Raw genomic sequence first — 11899 nt, 5'->3', positions numbered from 1 at the left:
GATCCTCCGCCTTCATTCTTCCCAATCATTGCCTTGGATTGCAAATGCCCCCCATGCAGGGCCTCCCCTTAAACTTGAATATAGTATGCGGAGCAGTGAGTGGTCTGTAAATATTAATCCAGAAAGGAGTCCTGTAGATAAAACAGCCTAGAGCTGCACACATTATTGTGATATGATGAAGGCCCTAAAGCGGATAATGAGCCGAACCAGTGTTCATAAGATCGTTCCTGATCATCGGCCCATCTAACCACCCCACCAAACAAGCTCATTTGTCAGCTGATCATCTTTTATGTTGACATATAAATAGGGGGTGTGCTGCCAATAGTATGTCAAATGTATGGGTGGCGAAAGATTGTGCTAATGGTTTGTGCTCCATATGGTTTGCATCACCCCGTATAGAAAGCTGTCATTACGGCCCTGCATCTGCCTGTGCAAAAGGACAATACAGTGCAGCCTGTAAATACACACGCGATTGTGACCGTCACCATAGAGAGTAACAGAGTATAGTATATAAGGTCGAAAAAATACATTTGTCCATCGAGTTCGGCCTGTTATCCTGCAAGTTGATCCAGAGGAAGGCAAAAAAAAACTGTGAGGTAGAAGCCAATTTTCCCCACTTAAGGGGAAAAAAATTCCTTCCCGACTCCAATCTGGCAATCAGAATAACTAATATTATTACACTCCAGTGAATTCACCATCACCACCTCCTCAGGCAGAGAGTTCCATAGTCTCACTGCTCTTACCGTAAAGAATCCTCTTCTATGTTTGTGTACAAACCTTCTTTCCACCAGACGCAGAGGATGTCCCCTCATCACAGTCACAGTCCTGGGGATAAATAGATGATGGGAGAGATCTCTGTACTGACCCCTGATATATTTATACATAGCAATTAGACCTCCCCTCAGTTGTCTTTTTTCTAAAGTGAATAACCCTAATTTTGATAATTTTTCAGGCTATTGTAGTCCCCCCATTCCAGTTATTACTTCAGTTGCCCTCCTCTGTACCCTCTCCAGCTCTGCTATGTCTGCCTTGTTCACAGGAGCCCAGAACTGTACACAGTACTCCATGTGTGGTCTGACTAGTGATTTGTAGAGTGGTAGGACTATGTTCTCATCACGGGCATCCATGACCCTTTTGATGCAACCCATTATCTTATTGGCCTTGGCAGCAGCTGCCTGACACTGGTTTTTACATCTTAGTTTGATGTTCACTACAATTCCTAGGTCCTTTTCCATGTCAGTGTTATCCAGTGTTTTACCATTTAGTATGTACGGGTGACTTGCATTATTCCTTCCAATGTGCATAACCATACATTTGTCAGTGTTAAACCTCATCTGCCACTTATCTGCCCAAGCCTCCAATCTATCCAGATCCATCTGTAACAGAATACTGTCCTCTTCCATGTCAATTACTTTACACAGTTTAGAGTCATCTGCAAACATTTATATTTTACTGTGCAAGCCTTCTACAAGATCATTAATAAATATATTGAAGAGAATAGGGCCCAATACTGACCCCTGAGGTACTCCACTAGTGACAGTGACCCAATCTGACTGTGTACCGTTAATAGGCCACCCTCTGTTTTCAATCACTGAGCCAGTTACTTACCCACATACAGACATGTTTTCCCAGTCCAAGCATTCTCATTTAATATACTAACCTTTTATGCGGTACAGTGTCAAATGCTTTGGAGAAGTCCAGATATACGACATCCATTGATTTGCGGCTGTCAAGTCTAGAACTTACCTCCTCATAGAAACTGATTAAATTCGTTTGAAATGACTGATCCCTCACGAAGCCATGCTGATATGGTGTTATTTGCTTATTTTCATTGAGGTGCTCCAAGATAGCATCTCTTAGAAAAAAACAGTTTACCCACAACAGATATTAAACTTACCGGTCTATAGTTTCCGGGCTCTGTTTTTGGACCCTTTTTGAACATTGGCACTACATTTGCTATGCACCAATCCTGTGGAACACTCCCTGTCAGTATAGAGTCCCTAAATATCAGAAATAAGGGTCTGGCCATGACATTACTTAATTCTCTTAGGATATGGGGGTGTATGCCATCTGGCCCTGGCGATTTGTCAATTTTAATCTTTTTAAGACGCAGCTTAACTTCTTCCTGGGTCAGACAGGGCACTTTTAATGGGGAATTAGCTTTTACATTCTGCATTTCATCTGACAGTGTATTTTTTACATATTCTATTTTGTCCTTATAGTTTTTCACTGCTTCCTTGCTACCATCCTTTTTTAGTGTAAATGCTTTATTTTTGTCATTTATTGCTTTTTTATAGTTCTATTTATCCACATACAGTGGGATGCGAAAGTTTGGGCAACCTTGTTAATCTTCATGATTTTCCTGTATAAATCGTTGGTTGTTACGATAAAAAATGTCAGTTAAATATATCATATAGGAGACACACACAGTGATATTTGAGAAGTGAAATTAAGTTTATTGGATTTACAGAAAGTGTGCTATAATTGTTTAAAGAAAATTAGGCAGGTGCATAAATTTGGGCACCACAAAAAAGAAATTAAATCAATATTTAGTAGATCCTCCTTTTGCAGAAATTACAGCCTCTAAACGCTTCCTGTAGGTTCCAATGAGAGTCTGGATTCTGATTGAAGGTATTTTGGACCATTCCTCTTTACAAAACATCTTTAGTTCATTCAGGTTTGATGGCTTCCGAGCATGGACAGCTCTCTTTAAGTGACACCACAGATTTTCAATTATATTCAGGTCTGGGGACTGAGATAGCCATTCTAGAACGTTGTACTTGTTCCTCTACATAAATGCCTTAGTGGATTTTAGCAGTGTTTTCTTGTTGAAAGATCCAGCCCCGGCGCTGCTTTAGCTTTGTCACTGATTCCTGGACATTGGTCTACAGAATCTGCTGATACTGAGTGGAATCCATGTGTCCCTCAACTTTGACAAGATTCCCAGTCCCTGCACTGGCCACACAGCCCCACAGCATGATGGAACCACCATCATATTTTACTGTAGGTAGCAGGTGTTTTTCTTGGAATGCTGTGTTCTTTTTTCTCCATGCATAACGCCCCTTGTTATGGCCAAATAACTAAATTTTAGTTTCATCAGTCCACAGCACCTTATTCCAAAATGAAGCTGGCTTGTCCAAATGTGCTTTAGCCCACATCAAGTGGCACTTTTTGTTCTGTGGGCGGAGAAAGGTCTTCCTCTGCATCACTCTCGCATACAGAATCTCCTTGTGTACAGTGCGCCGAATGGTTGAACGATGCACAGTGACTCCATCTGCAGCAAGATGATGTTGTAGGTCTTTAGTGCTGGTCTGTGGGTTGACTCTGACTGTTCTCACCATTTGTCGCTTCTGTCTATCCGAGATTTTTCTTGGTCTGCCACTTCGAGCCTTAACTTGAACTGAGCCTGTGATCTTACATTTCCTCAATATGTTCCTAACTCTGGAAACAGACAGCTGAAATCTGAGTCAGCTTTCTGTATCTTTCCCCTAAACCATGATGGTGAACAATCTTTGTCTTCAGGTCATTTGAGAGTTGTTTTGAGACCCCCATGTTGCTAATCTTCAGAGAAAATTAAAAGAGGAGGGAAACTTACAATTGACCCCCTTAAATACTCTTTCTTATAATTGGATTCACCTGTGTATGTAGGTCAGGGGTCACTGAGCTTACCAAGCCAATTTGAGTTCCAATAATTAGTTTTAAAGGTTTTGGAATCAATAAAATGACAACAGTGCCCACATTTATGCACCTGCCTAATTTTGTTTAAACAATTATAGCACACTTTGCGTAAATCCAATAAACCTCATTTCACTTCTCAAATATCACTGTGTGTGTCTCCTATATGATATATTTAACTGACATTTTTTATCGTAACCACCAACGATTTATACAGGAAAATTATGACGATTAACAAGGCTGCCCAAACTTTTGCATCCCACTGTAGTTTTTTTCTTGTTCCTTAACATTTTATTCCCATAAGGTATGTACCTCACAATTAGATTTTAGGATGCTTTTAAAAATATCCCATTTTGTGGCTGTATTTTTATTTTTGAGGACTTTGTCCCAGTAAGTTAGACCCATGGTCTCTCTTAGTTGGCTAAATTTAGCTTTTGAATGATAATTGGAAGGTTATTACTTTATGGTCACTATTTCCCAGGTGTCCCCAGACCTGCACATCTGTTGTTCTGTCAGGTCTATTGGTTAATACTAAGTCCAGTATGGCCATCCCTCTAGTCGGGTCCTGAACCAGTTGGGAAAGATAATTGTCTTTGGTTATTGCCAAGAACCTGTTTCCTTTATGAGATATACAAGTTTCAGTTTCACAGACTATATCTGGGTAGTGGAAGTCCGCCATAATAACCACCTCATTATGATTTGCCGCCTCTTCTATCTCATTTAGAAGCAGATTTTCTGTGGATTCTGGTATACTAGGTGGTTTATAATAAACTCCTATTAGTAATTTATTATTGTTTTTGCCTCCATTTATTTCTACCTACAGTGACTCCACATGTTCATGTCCCTCACTTATATCTTCCCGGAGTGTGGGCTTTAGATAGGACTTTACATAAAGGCAGACCCCTCCCCCTCTCTGGTCTTGGCGATTCTTTCTAAACAGACTGTAACCCTGTACATCATGGGTGTCAAACATGCGGCCCGCAATGAATATCTTTGCGGCCCGGCAAAGATATTCATTGCTCTGGTTACCTGAAGGCAGGCGGAGATAAAATAAAAAAGTCAGAGGTGGTCCAGGAGCGGTTGAAGGATGGCGGTTGTCCCGGTATCGATACGATACCGGGATTTCCGTTTTTTCGATACTGGGCTGCTATCGGCGCGCTCATGTTCTCTCAGCAGCACAGGGAGAAGGAAGCTGTCCTCCCTCCCCCTGTGCTGCTGCCGCTGCCACCAATGAGAAGAGAGGGGCGGAGGAGGGGCGGGCGCACTGCGCCACCAATGAGGAGAGAGGAGCGGAGGAGGGGCGGGCGCACTGAGCCACCAATGATAGGACTATTCCCATTTCCCACACAGAGCGGCGCCCAGCGATGTCCCAGCCCGCAGTGCCCCATTACTGTCTCCTCTCCTGCTCCACATGCTGCTGATTACTATCGGAGCGATGGGAGGAGACATCAGCTTCACTAGTGGGCGTTCCTTCTCCCTGCGCTGCGATTGGACAGCGCTACAGCCAGGAAGAAGGAACGCCCACTAGTGAAGCTGATGTCTCCTCCCATCGCTCCGATAGTAATCAGCAGCATGTGGAGCAGGAGACAGTAATGGAGCACTGCGGGCGAACGGAGCAGCGCCCAGGACTAATGGTGAGTGCTAAGACATCGCTGGGCGCCGCTCTGTGTGGCCTGATAGTGAAAGTCAGTCTTTAACACAATACAGGAGGCGGGTGCCGGCAGCAGAATCGCATTGCCGGCACCCTGCCGCTGACAAGGAGCTGCGATCAGAGGCAGTTAACCCCTTAGGTGCCGAACCTGAGGGGTTAACTGCTGATCTGCCAGTACTAGCCTCCTGTATAAAGGGGTAATTTATCATTGGTGGTGCAGTGTGCCCCCCCCCCTCAACCCCCCATCCCATTAAAATCATTGGTGGCACAGTGCGCCAGCCCCTCTCAACCCCCCCAGTATTAAAATCATTGGTGGCAGTGGCCACAGGGACCTCTCCCCTCCCCCTCATTGGTGGTGCAGTGGCAGCTTCTGATCGGAGCCCCAGCTGTGTAAGCCTGGGGCTCCGATCAGTTACCATGGCAGCCAGGACGCTACAGAAGCCCTGGTTGCCATGGTAACATCCCTGATGCTGTGTGCACAAGGCACAGAGCAGCAGGGACAGTGTGAAGTCCTATTCACCCTGATAGAGCTGAATAGGACAAGGGATGAAAGATCCCAGGTTCTCGCCCCTAAGGCTACTTTCACACTTGCGTTCAGAGCGGATCCGTCTGCGACGGATCCGCTCATATAATGCAGACGGTGGATCCGATTTTTTTTTTTTTTTTTTTTATGCGGCCCACATAAACTTAAATTTAGTTTTTTTGGCCCATGTTAGCCTTTGAGTTTGACATGCTTGCTGTACATTAACCGCCCAGTCATAGCTCTCATCCAGCTATGTCTCAGTTATTCCCACTATATCATAGTCCTCCTCACACATAACTAATTCCAGTTCCCCAGTTTTATTAGTCAGGCTTCTGGCATTAGTATACATACAATTAAGGGGTTTATGTATATTTTGTACTCTACACTTTTCCTTCTGAACTGTTCTAGTGCCTCCTTTCATTTCCCCCCAGTCCTCCTATCCTATAATGTAATTACCCTTCCCCAGTCCCTAGTTTAAACACTCCTCCAACCTTCTAGCCATCTTCTCCCCCAACACAGCTGCCCCTTCCCCATTGAGGTGTAGCCCATCCCTACAATAGAGCCTGTAGCCAACAGAGAAGTCGGCCCAGTTCTCCAGGAACCCAAACCCCTCCTTCCTACACCAGTTCCTGAGCCACTTGTTAACCTCCCTAATCTCCCGCTGCCTTTCTTGTTTGGCTCGTGGTACAGGCAGTATTTCAGAAAATACTACCTTTGAGGTCCTTGCCCTAAGCTTTTGACCTAAATCCCTAAAATAATTTTTAAGGACGCTACACCTACCTCTAGCTGACCATGACTGATGGATCTTCTCCAGCCCCTCCCAGTAATCTGTCAACCCGATCCGCGATGTGTCGAACTCCAGTGCCAGGAAGACAACACACCTTTCGACGATCCCGGTCTTTGTGACAGATCGCCCTATCTGGACGCCTAATAATTGAGTCTCCCACTATCAGCACCTGTCTGGCCTGCCTTGCTCTCCTGGTCCCCTGCTTACTGGAGCTGACATTCCCCTGACTGGCAGAGGAAGTGTCCGGCTGCAGCAGTGCTCTCCCTGAACTGACATCTTCCTCATCTGCCAACCCTGCAAACTTGTTGGGGTGTGTCAGATCAGGGCTAGCCTTCCTGGCACTCTTCCCTCTACCCCGCTTTCTAACTGTTACCCAGCTAGCTACCTCACCTTCCTGAGCCTCCTCGTTACCACCCTCCCCCACATCTACCCCATAGAGTGCCTGCTCAGTGAGCAGCAAACTCTTTTCCAAATTGTCAACGCTTCTCTGTGTTGAAATTTGCCTGTTTGGATACTCAATGTTGCATTCCAAGCGTCAATTTGCTCACATTTTTAACAAAGATATGCACCCTCAAACGGCTGTTCCAGGACTGCATACATTAGACAAGATGTGCACTGGACTGCGCTGTCAATAATGGAACACATACTAAATGGGGATTACGCAGGAAAAGAGAAAAATACAATATAGTGCAGTGATAAGAATCTAACTTACTGTAGTCCCCTCCTAAAGTCCCTGAATCTCAAGTCACATCATCTAAAGTCACACACTTATTACAAACACACACTTGAACTCAAACATGCCAACGCTCACAAACTTGCATTATTTGCCTGCTTGTATAAATGCAGCTCTCAAACCAGCCTGCTTTTTTCCTCTGGATTCAAAGGACCGAGCTGCCCTCAAGGCTGGCTATTTAACTTCTCCTAATTAGACAGCCTTACCAAATTTACTCACCTGGTTAACACCCTGCTTGTATAAATGTAGCTCTCAAACCATCCTGCTTTTTTTCCCTCTGGATTCAAAGTGCAATAGAGCCATATACGGAGTATACACACTGATGGCAAATTATGCAATGACTGGGTCAGGTGTAGATGATAGTCTATAGTTTTTTTCATGACGCCAATTGCAGCGTGCGCAGGGTACTATCACAGGGCCCTTCCAAGATGTTATAAATCACGCCCCAGGTTAGGAATGCCAGAGTGGTGTGTTTGCCTATAATGTCTCCGTGTGGTGGTGATAATGGTGTCTCCTACCTGGGTACTGCTGGACTCCTGGCTCACTTGCAATAAATTGAGTGTAGTGATAGTGTAACGGTCACGTACACACACACACAGGGGGGAGAATAGTGACCACTGCACTCCACCCTCACCCCTGGCCCTGCCTACTTGCCTCACGAGTCCTGATGACAGGGAACAACTGGACAGCAGTCCCTAACTTAGGATACGTGCGGGAAGGACAGACAAGACAAATAACGGATAGTGAACGGACCGGGTCAAAACCAAGAGGACAACGCAGTACAGAGGGATTAGCAAAGAATGGTCAGGAGAAGTCGGGTTCATAAATACCAGGAGAGTCGAGAAGTACCAAAGGAGTCCGCAAAGAATAGTCAGGTGGAAGCCAAGGTCAAAATACCAGGAGGGATGCGCAGTACAGGAGGAGCAGGCAAAGGATCGTCAGGGAACAGAATCAGGTAAGTATATAGGTATCCAAAAAACGCCAGGAACCTAAATTAACAGGCAACCTGTGGCCAGCAGGCTGCCTGTATTTATAGTGGGGAGTGAGGGTCATATGACGTGGCCAGCGACACATGACCGACAGACCGACCAGTCGATCACCGAGTGATCAGCTCGGCGCTCAAGGCAGACCTAGGAGCAGGGAGCCTCCCAGCTAGCAAAGCCGCCCTGGGAACAAGGTCAAACAGAGATCCTCGCACCCGAAGCTAAGCAGCAGGTCTGCGGCTGGTGGGAGACCAAGTGCGCCTTCGGCACCCCGTTACAGTACCCCCCCTTTTACGAGGGGCCACCGGACCCAAGACTTTAGGTGATGGCCTTTCAGGGTGTTCTAAATGAAATTTTTGAACAAGTCTAGTAGCATGAACCTCCCTGGCAGGTACCCAAGATTCTTCAGGTCCATAGCCCTTCCAGTGAATCAGGTACTGCAAGGAATTACGCACCTTCCTGACATCCACTATTTTAGACACCACATACTCGACAGCATCATTAACAAGAACCAGCAGAGGCGAGGCTTTTGATGGTACTACCAGTTCAAAATATTTTTTGAGTAGAGATTTATGGAACACATTATGAATATGGAATGACTCGGGCAGCTTCAACCTAAATGATACTGGGTTAATCACCTCCGTGATCTTATATGGTCCAATAAAACGAGGAGCAAACTTTTTAGAATCTACTTTAAGAGAGAGATTATTGGAGGACAACCATACCTTATCCCCAACCTGAAAATTTACCCCCCCCCCCCCCTTGAACGTCTCCTATCGGCCTTGAGTTTCTAAAACTTTAAGCCTTTTCTAAGTTCGATTTAACCCAGGCCCAAACTGTGCACAGTTCAGAGGAGAGCCTATTCGCCTCAGGTTTAGAGGAGGAGACGGATGACCCAGAATAAAAAAAGGGGATGGAAACCATGGTTACAAAAGAAAGGTGAAACCCCAGCAGAAGAATTGACACGGTTATTCAAAGCAAATTCAACCAATGGAAGAAATGTAACCCATAATTGCTGGTCATCAGCAACATACAACCTCAAGAATTGTTCCACAGACTGATTAAGACGTTCAGTCTGCCCATTACTCTCAGGGTGGTAGGCAGAGGAAAAAGACAATGAAATTTGACATTTTTGACAGAAGGCCCTCCAGAATTTGGACACAAACTGCACACCCCTGTCAGAAACAATATTTTCCAGGGAAACCATGCAATCGAACAATTTCTTTCACAAAAATAGACACCAGGGTTTTGGCATTCGGGAGTTTAGACAGGGGAATAAAATGGACCATCTTGTTAAACCTATCGACCACTACCCAAACCACAGTCTTACCCTCCTCCGGCGGTAGGTCAGTTATAAAGTCCATGGAGATATGGGACCAGGGTCTACTGAGAATGGGTAGGGGTCATAGGTTACCAGCAGGGCGAGTCCTAGGTGTCTTAGACCTGGCACAAACCTCACAGGCTGACACGTAGGACTTGACATCCCTAGTTAGAGTGGGCCACCAATAAGATCTAGAAACCAGATCCTTAGTGCCCGCAACACCCGGATGTCCACAAAAGGCAGAATCGTGACCCAACAGCTGGAGACGAAATTGTATGGGAACAAACAACTTATCTGTTGGGGTTGATACCAGTGCCAGATGTTGTTCAGACCTAATGCGAGCTGAGATATCCTGGGTTAGAGCTGCTATGAAGATTTTTGCTGGTAGGATGGATTCAGGTGGTACCTCAGTAGGTTAAAAAGCATGGAAGCTCCGAGATAATGCGTCCGCCTTCACATTTTTACTTCCCGGCCTGAACGTAATGGAATAGAAAAATCAAAACTAGTAAAAAAACAGAGCCCATCTGGCTTGATGGGGATTCAACCTCTAAGCAGAGTCCAGAAACATAAGGTTTTTATGGTCAGTGACAACAGTTACACAATGCCTTGCCCCCTCAAGAAAATGCCTTCACTCCTCAAATGCCCATTTATAGGCCAGCAGCTCCCTATTCCCTATGTTGTAGTTTCTCTCCGTGGGAGAGAATTTCCTGGAGAAGAAGGCACACGGTCTCAGGTTAGTGAGACTAGTGTAGTGTCCCACTAGGTAGGGGTGGGCACTACACAAGGGTCAATTGGTGTGCGCGTTACTCCTACTCACAAGGGACAGAAATGTTATATTTAATTGTGCATTTAATGTATTTTCTAATGTGTTTTTATATGCAATGTTCCCCTGTATGATGCAATAGCAGGCCTAGTTGGGTGTAGTTAGACATCCCAGACACTAGAGGGAGATAGGGAGCCCCTAGTATAAATGTCCAGGCCCAGACAGGGAGGGTTAGTGCAGAGTCAGGAGTCTGAGAAGACAGAAGTTAGAAGGCACCAGCCAGAGATATGCTGAGGGCCTCCTCCTGACATGCAGCTTGATAGCCCTGGCTGCTAGCTATGACCAGGAGGCTAGTGAGGAGATCTAGTCTGCCTGAAGCCAAGAGAGCCTTAGTTAGCTCTGAAGTCACCCCAGTAGCAGGACAGAACCTCCTGGGAGAAACCCACAGTCCTTCACCAGACAAGTAAGGATATCACAGGCAAAGATAAGTAACCCTGATGGGCAGATGCATTAGAAAGTAAAGCAAGGATTTAATACAAGAGGAAGATATATAGATATACCAAGGATTTAAGCCACCATTTAGGCATATGGGCCTTGGGATAGAAAGCCAGACAGGAGTTCTAGAAAGAACAGTGTACGCTATTTCTGAGGAAAGGTACAACCTGATTCTGAGTGCATTGTGGATTTACCCTCTGAGTATCTTGCATAATCAATACCTGCCATCTTGTGAAATAAGCCTGCTTGTAAAGCTGTGAACTAAGAGACTGTGTCACCATCTGCATGTACAAAGTTGGACTGTTAAGTAAAGCAACGTTTGGTTCACTATACCACCTGTGTACCTCACTTATTCCAACTATCAACCGGTGTGCCACCGTCAAAGGCACTGGCGTCACGAAACTTAAAGGGACCTTGCCCCAGGCACTCAAAATACCCGTAACATCCAGGGCACCTCATCCACCATCAGGCCTGGTCCCTACATCCAGAGTGTGCCCCAGAGGAACCGTGTCTACCTCTCCTTCACTGCCACATGCCTGCCCAGGGTTCTCCAATACAGTGAGCAACCCTCGATTGCCCATAACCGTGACCTCACTTCGCTATACCCTGCAGGTCTGGCGTGTTGCACTAGCAGGACCTTGTGAAAGGACTTCTTCTGCGCCGTCCTCGGATGCATCCACATCCACAATAAAAGGTCTCTCCTGATCAGGTTGGATCAGAATGGGAGTGCTACTGAATGCCTTTTTTAATTTTTCAAATGAAGAAATGGCCTCAGTAGACCAATTCTCCAAATCCGCCCTTTTCTTAGTAAGATCGGTCAACGGTTTAGCAATTACAGAAAAATTCATAATAAATTTATGATAGTAATTGGTGAAACCTAAGAACCGTTGTAAGGCCTTTAAGGATGAAGGTCTTACCCATTCCTTAATTGCTAGTACCTTACCAGGATCCATCTTGAAGGCGTGAGG

The sequence above is a fragment of the Bufo gargarizans genome, chromosome 4, assembly GCF_014858855.1.
Source record: "Bufo gargarizans isolate SCDJY-AF-19 chromosome 4, ASM1485885v1, whole genome shotgun sequence".
NCBI classification, from domain to species: domain Eukaryota; kingdom Metazoa; phylum Chordata; class Amphibia; order Anura; family Bufonidae; genus Bufo; species Bufo gargarizans.
This window is presented reverse-complemented; position numbering follows the sequence as displayed.